We start from the raw sequence: 12,330 nt of genomic DNA on the forward strand, positions 1-12,330 counted from the left end.
CTGTGTGATACTGACTGCTGAGCCATGTGTCTAATCCTCTCCTGTGTGATACTGACTGCTGAGCTGTGTATCTAATCCTATCCTGTGTGATATTGCCTGCTGAGCCATTTATCTAATCCTATCCTGTGTGATACTGACTGCTGAGCCATGTATCTAATCCTATCCTGTGTGATACTGACTGCTGAGCCATGTATTTAATCCTATTTTGTGTTACTGACTGCTGAGCCATGTATCTAATCCTATCCTGTGTGATACTGACTGCTGAGCCATGTATCTAATACTATTCTGTGTGATACTGTGTGCTGAGCTGCGGTATCTATTCCTATCCTGTGTGACACTGACTGCTGAGCTGTGTATCTAATCCTATTCTGTGTGATACTGACTGCTGAGCCGTGTATCTAATCCTATCCTGTGTGATACTGGGCTCCCTCTGCAGTCTGTGTCAGAGGGTGGTCTGTGTTGGCACGGTAATAAATTGTGTTATTTCCAGCTTTACAGAAGGATGATAACACCATAGAAATGATAAGAATAATGGGCCGCAGTTACCACAACTGTCTACAAAGAAAACTGTTGCTGATGGCAACCAATCACAGCTCATTTTTCATCTTTTAAACAGCTCTGGGACAGCGTGGCGAGTTTTGAGTGGCGACTTTTGGGTTTCGACTTTTATGTGGCGAGGTTGGTGTATGTGTGGTGCAATGTGTGCTGAGGGTGGTATATGTGGTGAAGCACGTGGTAGTGTGTGGTGCATTTTGTGTGTGTGTTCATATCCCCGTGTGTGGTGAGCATCTCATGTCAGGGCCCCACCTTAGCACCTGTACGGTATATACTCTTTGGCGCCATTGCTCTCATTCTTTAAGTCCCCCTTGTTCACATCTGGCAGCTGTCAATTTGCCTCCAACACTTTTCCTTTCACTTTTTTCCCATTATGTAGATAGGGGCAAAATTGTTTGGTGAATTGGAACGCGCGGGGTGAAAATTTCACCTCACAACATAGCCTAGGACGCTCTCGGGGTCCAGACGTGTGACTGTGCAAAATTTTGTGGCTGTAGCTACGACGATGCAGATGCCAATACATACACTTTTTCCCCATTATGTAGATAGGGGCAAAATTGTTTGGTGAATTGGAACTCGCAGGGTTAAAATTTTGCCTCACAACGTAGCCTATGACGCTCTCGGGGTCCTAATATGTGACTGTGCCAAATTTTGTGGCTGTAGCTGCGACGGTGCGGATGCCAATCCCGGACATACACACACACATACATACATACGCATCCACATTGAGCTTTATATATTAGATAGATAGCATTTAATTAAAAGTACCCATCATCTAAAGTGAAATATTGGTAATTTTGGAAATAAACTAAAATTAAGTTCAGTTTTCTACATAAGTTTATAATGTTTACTTTTTTTTTGTTTTACAGACGCCATTTCCATCTTCTGGATTAGACACAAGCAGGACAACTCGACATCATGGTCTAGTAGACAGAGTATATCGAGATCGAAATCGCCTTGGATCTCCACATAGGAGACCGTTGTCTATCGATAAACATGGACGTCAAATATCCTTAGGAAGAATGCTACATTTTGATATGGCATAGTTTTAATCTGCTCATGTTTATGTGATGTTCACAGAGAACAAATTAGTGGTCAAAGAAAGCTGCATACAGCTCTCTGCATCTATCTATCTATCTATCTATCTATCTATCTATCTATCTATCTATCTATCGCAAGCCAAAACTTTCCTCTCCTGGCGTTTATATTACGTGACAGTGCTGAGAGAGGAGACCTTCAGCAGTGATGATCATCTTGTGAGCAGCTTTCATAACATATAACACTCTGGATCTACCCAGGTCTTGAAGCCTTGTTCGCGAATTCCTGGGATAGATCCAGAGCATCGTTTGTAATGACATTACTACAGTGACTCTTAGGCTATGGGCACACATTGCGTTATGCAGCTTTTTTTAATGTGTTTTTGATTGCAAATTTGTCACAAAAACCTGAAGGAATTCCTGATGCCAGCAAATTCAGTGAGAATCCTGAAGTGTCATGCACATGTTGCTTTATTTCTGACTTGCAGATATGGTGCAGAAAAAAACATGTCAATTCTTTCAGCATTTTTGCAGCATTTTTTGGCTAAAAAATACTAGAAAAACACAGGTAAAAAAAACCCTGCATGCAAAAACACACAGATTTGCAGCTGCATATTTCCTGCCAAGAGATGCAGAAATTTCTGCAATCAAAAACTGAATGTGTGCATATACCTTTAGTGTCTTTACAAGCAGCTGGTGCTAGTATTGACACTAAGGCACACGTTGCAGATTTGGTGTGGTTTTTATGTGTTTTTTTTTTTTCATCTCAGATTTGTGTCAACCTGAAGCAATCCTGAAGCCAGTAAAATGAATGAGAAACCTATCGTGTCACGCAAACGTTGAGTATTTTTTGATTTGCAGATTTGTTGCAGAAAAAAATTTCAGAATGTCAATTCTCTGTGCGTTTTTCACCATTAACTACTCTGACACAAATACGCAATTTTCCTCCCAAGGGGTGCAGAAATTTTACTCAATGTGTGCACATACCCCTAGTCAGGAGTGAGGAAGTGTTGATGGTAGGTTAGACAAATCTGTATCTACAAAGTATAGTGAAAAAGCCCATTTTGACACTGTTTTTTGTTCCCCATAGGTGATTACCATAGACTACCTTTTTAAATCATACACTACCGATAAACTAAATACACTTAATGATACTGATAAATTAGTTTCCAAATGCTCACCTGTGTTACTGCGTACACTCAATGTGGAAATGTGGAGTACACGTGACTTATCCAAGTGGTGAGATAATGAAGTGGAAGGTAAGGTCGTGCTGTTTCCTGGATCCGGCTGTGCTCAATGATGCAGTGTCTGCAGCGTTCCGGCCGGCTACGCTACCTGTGACGCCTGCTTCAAATGAAGAAATCTGCCGCTCTGTGTCTGTGTGATGTCAATACACTACAGGCTCTCTTCTGTGGCAAGAATGAAGAGTGCTGACATCCAATGCATTTCTGAGGTATCGTCCTTCGTCAGGGATTACATTCCGCAGTGATTGTCAGCTTTATATAGGTAGGTATCGCAGCACATTGGTCCAGATAGTGATTGATCATTTTTTAGAAAGCAAACAATTTTGTCACGTTTGAGACCCATTGGTCTTAATGTGTTCAAAGTGAAAATCCATTTGCTTTCTATCACAGACTAGTGATGAGCGAGTACTAAGATGCTTGGGTACTCATTACTCGATCAAATCGTAATGCTAGGGTGCCTGACCTGAGTAACGAGTGTATTAGAAGTAAATGGGAAACTCAAGCATTTTTCCTGCTCCCCTGTCCACCCCGGAGGTCTGGAGGGTGAGTTCTTAAATTTTGTGACATCGATGGAAAGTGTCTCTGACAACATTGTTCCCAGCAGCGACCTGGGATTCAGAGTATTACGCCACTTTTATGGACTGACAATAAAACATACAAAACCGAAGACAAAATGGATTTTGCTGGTAAAAATGTTAAGAAACATTCTTTCCAGGATAATGACTTGTATATAAGGCAAAAAAAATAAGAGGAAATAAAAAATTTTATCCACACCTTGCGCTACATGGAAACAGATGTTAATTTGATGGTTATTACAAAATTGAAACCTTATACATATCTATAGAATAGGTACAATAAATTCCCTACCACTGGAAAGTAGCACAACTCAAATACAATATAATACATCCATGTCCTCTAGGTATCAATTAAGAAAAAAGAATATCAAGAGTTTTTAAAGCTAAAATATCAAATTTTATTCTACATAAAGCAAAAAACGAGCATAAATGCTAATACGATGACACAGGGCAAAATTGATGTACCTTATAAATCACACAATAGCACAGAAAAAATTATATCATATAATGAATCAGGTGTAAATTTATTAAAATAAAACATAAACAAAAGATAAAGTGCACACGTGCTGTAATAAACTTAAGCTGTTTGCCAAGTATATAGTCACTGAATAAGATGCAATAGTTCCTCCTAATACTTAATGCTTAAAAGCACCTGGCTGTATGCCTACTGAAAACACTGAAAGAAAGTGCCTCAGTGCTCTAGGTGCCAAAAAAGGATCAGGCTGTATGCTTTTTCAAAGCACTAATAAAGTGCATTAGGCCTGCAGAACATATAGCGATGAGCCATATTATCCTATCGTAGGAATGAAAAAAGTGCTATAAAATATAAGGTGCCATTATAATGTGCAAAACTTACATATAGTATGAAGTAACGCTGCCCCGGCGCCTGCCGCCCCTACGCGCGTTACGCCGCAGCTTCTTCAGGAGGCGTGGCCTAATTGTGATCCGGCATTAGTATTTATAATCAGGGAAACCAATGAGACATGTCATTCAGTGTTATGACGCGTGCAACCTAACGCACGCGCATCAGAGCCCACATAAAAACATGAAGTCCATTGATTAACGTCTGCAGACCGTCGGCGCATGCGTGGATGTGTCCACACCTAAAACCGGAAGCCCTCACTCGGCGCTTCCGGAACGCAAGCGGGCACGTTGCCTAGCAGCGCGACACCACTCGCAGACCAACTGAGCGCGTTGTGAAAGCCTCTAGTGGGGACAGAATCAGGCATACAGCGGATGCAACTATTGGATTGCCAGCCTGCATAAAACACCTAGGAACCGACCTAAAACACAGCCTAAAGACACAACAAACTAAAATAAATGAAAAATAATATAACAAAATAAATACATGAAAAATACATGGTATAATACAAAAATTATTACATTTAATAATTACAAAATAAATTTATACAAAAATAATTAACTATGTAATGAATAAACAAAATAGTCATAATATTAATAAAATAATTAGTATGATGGTGACACAAACATGATTTCTTAAGACAATACTAATATAGTTCTAATGTAGACTTCATGATTTTCAACAAATGTCAAAAAATATACATAGTGTATTGCAAAATTGATATATATAATACAATAAATAAATTTATTCAAAAATAATAAAACTAAATTAATAAAGACAATTAATGTGATAGTGTCACAACCGCAATTTCTTAAGACAATAATACAATTCTAATATAGGCTTCATGATTTTCAACAAATGTCGGATTCCACATTTTGCCATGAAGGATCATCGTGATGAAATCATCATAGATCATCAATTCCATTGCAGTCTAAAAATAAAAAAAATATTTTAGAAAGATCTATTAAAAAACTAAAACCAGACAATTACAATAAAAATCCCATAGATAATTATAGAAAGGAACCAAAACCATTATTTTTGTTCATCCCCTGAGGAATCATAGTATTGAGTCTTTAAATCCTTCGACTCTCCACTTGTGATAGAATTCTAAGGTCACCACCCCTCACACCCAGGGATCAATTGCAAAAACATGAAGACCACCTGCTTTTTAATTATGAAACATTCTAAAATGTCTTGGCAGGGTTTTCAGTTGTTCTTGCATAGCAACTGATCTCGTGATACATTTTGCACTTTATTATAAGCACTACGAATAGATTTATTATGCTAGTTGCCCATGCAACAAAATTTACATAGGAGAGAGCTCAGAATAAGAATCCGTGAGCATGTTCGCGATATTGAAAAATCGAAGCCAAGGACGGAGAACAATCATCATATGGGCGGTCCAGAATTGTTCAAATGCGAAGTAATCTTAGTGTATGTTAACTTTTGACTTTGCAGTAAGTAATAAAAATGCCTTAAAACATTCTCTCTCTCATTATTCTGACACTGGACAAATATTAATAATTATGGAAATCCTAATTGACCAAGAATGTGAAAGGTTCAATCTGATTTCATGTCAGAGATTGAGAAAAACATGCAGATGTGTCTTTTTATATAGTGTCAACTTCTGGTTTCAAGTGTAAATATCTAAGTAAAAATACTCAAGTTCTTATGAGGCTATAGAATATACATATTTACATAATCATTAGACTCAAACTATTCAGTAACATTTAAATTCTAATAATTCTGGGTGACAACTCAGAATAACTCCATTAGGGTGCGCTTCTGTATGTGATCGAGACTCAGCCATGGTAATGGAGGCATCCCCATGACTTTGCACACCCCTCCTCCTGCTCTCACGCTTCAAGCAGGGGATTGTGGGTCTGAGACACCGAGACTCAGGCAGGCGATGCTCATTACCATGACGTCAGCGCTGCAATCTCGCTGCAGCGGAGGTAAATTAATATTTCATATAAAAGACCGCTGATCCTAGCCATAGCACAGCCCCTCAGAAGAAGCCAACGCGAAACATGCGTTAAGGGGAATCAGAACGTGGCTGACCAAATACTGAGCTGTGGGAATTATGGATATCTGATAGAGCAATGGATATAGCACTTTGTCAGTACTTTACATATGGGGAAGAGATGTCTTTATGTTCCTTTAAAACTTATAGCTTGCGTTTGTGCAGCAATGTGCTAGAAATATCTGGGATTCAGAATAATGCTGTCAGGAATTAATGCATTTCTATAAATGGAGCTGGCTTTTGCCTTCACCGCTAGGTGGCAATAGAATGTTGATAATGTAATTATTGATATTGTTAACTTGAAGGCTCTTTTTTTGCACATTAAAAATAGTATTCCAGTCTTTATGGACTTGGCACTTTACTCAAGTATCCAATTAAGATCTTTTGAATATATTTGCATTGGTTTTTTTTACTAGATAAAAATTGGGTATTTTTATAATGAATTTGTAAATCTGAGTAAAATCCTCTATGTGAACACAGGTTTGTCATACTGCTGCTTCTCCACAAATGTTTGTACATGATCTCGGGATGTGGTGCTTTCTTTTCAATTAAATCATAAAATCCTTTGTCTGTATATCTGTATTATATTTTGCTTCAATAAAAGATTTTATAAATTTTTAAACAGTCCTCCATCTCTGATTAGGATGTTTTATGTATATAATAGACTGTGACTTGTGTGTAATACATATTCTTTATTACTACACAATTTTGTCTGATAGTACACCGTATAAGGGACAGATCACGTTAAGGCATCACTAAGTTGTATATTAATTACAAGTCAAATTTGATATTAATAATATCGGACTTCAACTAAGGTGCAGGAGTCGCCTCCCTTTAATAACTAGTAATTTTTGCGGGAAACCTCAACCCTATAACAGGTCTAGTTAGTGAGATAAAATTGTTTGCTTTCTAAAAAAAATGGTCAATCACTATTTGTACCAATGTGCTGCAATACCTACCTATCTAAAGCTGACAATCATTGTGGAATGTTAACCCTGACGAAGGACGATACCTCGGAAACTCGTTGGATATCAGCACTCTTCCTTCTTGCCACAGAAGAGAGCCCGTAGTGTATTGACATCACGCAGACACAGAGCGGCAGCTTTTTTCTTTTGAAGTAGGCGTCACAGGTAGCGTAGCCGGCCGGAACTCTGCAGACACTGCATCATTGAGCACAGCCGGATCCAGGACTCAGCATGGCTTTACCTTCCATTTCATTATCGCCCCACTTGGATGAAGGCACGTGTATCCCACATTGGGTCTACCCAGCAACACAGGTCAGCATTTGACAACTAATTTCAGTGTCATCAAGTGTATTTAACTCATCACTAAATACTCATTGCATTCAAATTTGCCACGCACAAAGGCAGGAAGGTGCGTTGGCACTTGACACAGTGGCAGAGCGCTAGTGCATTCATTGGATTAACCTCTAAACCGCCTCATGACTAGGATATTTGCCATCGTTGTTTTTCTCGCCCCTTCTTCCAAGAGCCATAACTTTATTTTTCTGTATACATAACGATATGAGGGTTTGTTTTTTGCAGGACAAGTTGTAGTTTTAAATGACCGCATTAAGTTTCTCACGAGATGCACTGGAAAGTGGGAAAATACAAGTACAGTGCAAATACCAAACATATATAGCTTTTTTTTTATTTAAATGATGAAAGAAATTCGAAAATTTGTAATAAATAAAACTGTCTTTTAATGAGAGACCCGTAACATTTTTGATTTTCCGGATATAAGGCCCTCTGATGCGTTATATTTTTGTGCCCTTAGCATACATTTTTACTGATACCAGTTTGGGGTAGATACGATGTTTTGGTCACATTTTTTTGCAATACTGCAATGACCAACCTAATTCTGGCATTCTATTTATTTTCTTGGTACATTTACTGACCAGATTACTTTATTTTATGTTTTGATCGATCAGACTCTTACAACTGCAGCAATACCAAATACAGTATGTATATATTTTTTAAATTTTATTTTTAATTGGGCAAAAGGAAAGTCATTTGAACTTTTGTATTTTTATTTTTCAAATTTTTAAAAACCTTTACTTTTTACTATATTCGTCCCCTTAGGGGGCTTGAAGCTGCAATCGTCTGATCACTTATACTATACATAGCTGGGCATCTGCACTGCTATGTATAGTGGAAATCACAATCTCCTATGAACTCCAGCTAAATACTATCTTTCACAGGAGCGTTTTCATGAGAAAGCATGGAGTTTTTTTAGAAGAACCCCGGAAGTCATGGCAACCCATCGGCACCCGACAATTACATCACGGGTGCTCTGATGGGTGCTTGGAATGACGCGCCCCATCCCTCTGCCGGCGCATATTAAATGCTGCTGTTGGAGATTGACAGGACAACTGCTATGGGCAGATCTACGCTCCACCTGCGGCTGTTAAGACGCACATGATGGCTATTTAAATCGGCTATCATCTGCCACGAAAGATGTAGTTTCGGCGTCTGAGCCTACTTCAAAGTCAGAGGAATGATATGATGTACATGTACTTTATATGTCGTAAATGGGTTAAAACATTACAGAGAGAAAAGGGTTCATCACCTTCTTGGTGAATTAGCTGGATGCGGGATAGATGAATTAACTGCCTTAGGTGCCAGGAATTTTGCTAGTGTGCTCAGCAGTAGTAGACAAAATTTGAGAAATTTGGTGCGTCACAACAGAAGTAGATAAAAGTAAAAGGGCTTTATTGAAAATCCATGAAGCGACGAACTAATTCAGGTAAAACATTAAAATCTTCTAACTCGTTTCTTGCACCTGCCCTGTACAGAATACAGCACAATGAACATGTGAACGCATTCATATGTAGATGGACCAATTACTTCACGAATAAGAAACCACCTTTAGAGGGGGGGGCGTGGCCTAGCGCACGATGTGAGGCAGTGACTTGCAGAGGAGCTCTCCTGCCACAATCTCCCTGATTATAGCTATTTGCAGCGCCGCCGAACGCTGAAATTCCCCCACGGAGTGTGCAGAAACCTGGGGAGTAGCAGGGAGTAGAGTGCGGTCGGGTGGAGAAGAGCCCCGCAGCGGGATGACGCGCAGGAGACAGAAGGAGCTGGCAGCGTCTGGAAATGCTCAGGCCCAAGATGGCGCCGAGGCTGCAGAGGAGGCGGCAAGGGCGAGCGCGGCATATCAGAGGAAGATGGAGGTGATCGCTCGGCTGGAACGCTTTGCAAGGTCAGAGGAGGCTGCTAATGAGCGGTCAGAGGCTGAAGGGGAGAGACCTAACCCAGAACATGTCCCTGGGACACAGCAGGAAGGAGGGGGCCAGCCACAGAGTGGTGGGGAGGAATGGAGATCCCCTGAGGTGGCTGCATGTACTGGCCAGCTTGAGCAGCCGGACACACTGGATGTAGCAGAGCCCGGCGCTCAAGGACATATTCTCTGTGGTAATGTTCAACAAATCTGCCCTTGCAGCCCTGAATGGTCGTGTGGATGATTTAAAGGGGGAGATGGCTGCGATTAACGCTGCAGTGCGCAAAGTTGAACAGAGAGTGGAGGTGGTGGAAGAACGTGTGGGAAGTGCGGAGGACCAGGTTAATGAACTGTTGAAAAGGGAAAAGAAGTATATGCAACGTATAGCTGAGCTGGAATTTAAAACTGATGATTTGGAGAACCGCTCCCGCAGGAGTAACTTGAGGATTGTGGGGGTGCCAGAAAAAGCAGAGGGCAATAATCCCACTGAGTACATTGAGTCATGGTTGAAGAATACCGTGAGAGGGAATAGCCTTACCAAAATGTTTTCTGTTGAAAGATCGCATCTGGTGCCCACCAGACCCCTGCCCCCAGGATCAGCTCCAAAAGTCATTTTGGCTAAAGTTTTGAATTATAGAGACAGAGACACACTGCTGAGGAAAGCCAGGACCCATGCGGAACTTACCATAGCTGGCAATCGCATCTCCATTTACCCAGATTATTCTGCAGCAGTCCAGAAGCTCCGGATGACGTTTGGAGAAGTTAAAAGAAGACTACGAGACATAGATGTGCGCTACTCGATGATCTACCCAGCTAAACTGAGAGTCGCAGCTTTGGACCGGGTGCACTTTTTTCAGAACCCAGAGGAGGCGACACTCTGGCTTGACTCTAATATACAAAATATCAGAGCGGGACGGACCCGTTGAAGCATACTCTGAGTGATGTTGAAACAGTGACTAACTGAGATTTAGTTTGAAATTACTAAGTTAATGTTCATCTTTGAGATGAAGCAATGCCATGTTGGTTTAAGAAGGTTGTGTTTGGCGGCGCAACGCTTATTGCAGTTGGATTAATGTGGACGGGAGGGTAGTTGGAATACAGAGCTTGTATCGTTAGGCTGTTAAAACGCGCTACTGTTTCTCAAATAGAGAGGGAGAGAGAATTCTTATCAGCTTAAAGGCTGTGGGAGACAACTAATTTTTTGGGAGGGGGAGGGGGGGGAGGGAGGGGAGTTTATTCCAGTTGGGAAGTTGAGAAAGGGGGTAGAGGTGGGGAGGTGGGGGGTTCGATCGAGATTCTACCTATAACGTGTCTAATGTTTGGGATTGCAACATATTATGGGGGATAGAATTAAGATTCTAAGCTGGAACGTTAGGGGTCTCGCTAACGCTTCAAAACGGGTTGCAATTTTACAATATCTGCTGAAGCTGAGGCCCTCAGTGATTTGCCTCCAAGAGACACACCTGGTAGAGGATAAAGTTGCAATGCTACAAAAAAGATGGGTGAGGAAGGCTTATCACTCGACGTATTCGGCCTATGCAAGGGGAGTGTCGGTGTTAATCCACAATTCTACTCCATACGAAGAAGTGGAGGCTATAATAGATAGGGACGGGCAATACGTGTTTATTGTATGCAGAATTTTGAATAGATTATTATGTTTTGTGTCCTTGTATATCCCTCCACCATTCTCTAGAAAAAAGATACAGGAAATTCTGGACTTATCTGGGAAATGGATGGGAGTCCCGCTGCTTTTAATCGGTGATGTAAATAATATTGCAAATGATCATTGGGATAAAGGTAAACATACGGGGGGTGGGAAGGGGGGGAAGGTGACACCTTTTGGAAACTACATGAGGGAGATTGGTTGGATAGATTTGTGGAGAGTTCGGAATATGGAGAAATATACTTATTCATGTTATTCGGCGACATACGGATCTTTATCTCGTATTGATGTGGCTTTAGGAAATGAGGGAATGGATGACTTGGTACAGGAAGTGGAATATCTGCCCAGGGTCCTATCGGATCATTGTCCACTGGAGGTGTCTCTACAATTGGGAGGGCAAGGGAGGTTGACAGGAATGGGATGGAAAATTCACCCTTTTTGGTTACGGTTGCTGGATATGGGAAAGGTGGGAGAATAATTGGGAGAATTTTTTAGGATAAATGAAGGCAGTGCTGAGGGCCATATAGTCTGGGATACTATGAAGGCCTTTTTGAGAGGGATTTTATACAGAGAAGTATCTCGATATAAGACTAAGTCTCAAAATCAAGACAAAGCAGTGATGGAGGAACTAAGGGCAGCGGAGGAGGCATTGGGTGCGCAGTGTAATACAGATACGCAGACCCGCATGAAAGTGGCCCAATTGGAAGTTAATAAACTTCATATCCGTAAGGCGGAGAGACGGCGGGCGTTTCAGAATGAGGCATTCTACGCGGAGGGTGAAAAAGTGGGGCACCTGCTCTCAATGGTGGCGTCGGCACAACGGGAATCTTCCCATGTATATGCAATTAAAAATAAGGAAGGTACCGTGGTTTCACAGGGGGATCAAATTTTGGAAGTATTTAAACAGTTTTACAGTGAGTTATACTCCTCACAGACACATAAAGGTCAAGAGGAGATGGACAGTTATTTGGGGACGATTGAGCTTCCTAGATTGGGGGATGAAGATAGAGAGTGGAAGGATAGGCCGCTTACGGCAGCGGAGTTGAGGGTGACATTGGCGGACATGGCGGGTAATAAGGCCCCGGGGGCAGATGGTATTCCAACGGAGGTCTATAAAATACTAAATGAAGAAGTAATAACTAAATTGGT

At 41.0% G+C, this 12,330-nt stretch overlaps 1 protein-coding gene across 5 annotated transcripts in view; it reads left to right on the forward strand.

The window, feature by feature from the left end:
• Positions 1–12,330, forward strand: part of CRTC1 (CREB regulated transcription coactivator 1) — a 239,625-nt gene that overhangs the window by 18,502 nt on the left and 208,793 nt on the right. For 4 of the 5 annotated variants that reach the window (XM_073577900.1, XM_073577903.1, XM_073577904.1 and 1 more), the window contains exon 2: positions 1,425–1,562. The gene's annotated coding sequence lies outside the window, so the exon portion shown is untranslated. Of the gene's footprint in view, positions 1–1,424; positions 2,431–12,330 lie in introns of all 5 variants that reach the window. The other variant, XM_073577901.1, reaches the window with a different exon arrangement.

The sequence above is a fragment of the Dendrobates tinctorius genome, unplaced genomic scaffold, assembly GCF_039654945.1.
Source record: "Dendrobates tinctorius isolate UK_male_01 unplaced genomic scaffold, ASM3965494v1 ptg000058l, whole genome shotgun sequence".
Taxonomy (NCBI): domain Eukaryota; kingdom Metazoa; phylum Chordata; class Amphibia; order Anura; family Dendrobatidae; genus Dendrobates; species Dendrobates tinctorius.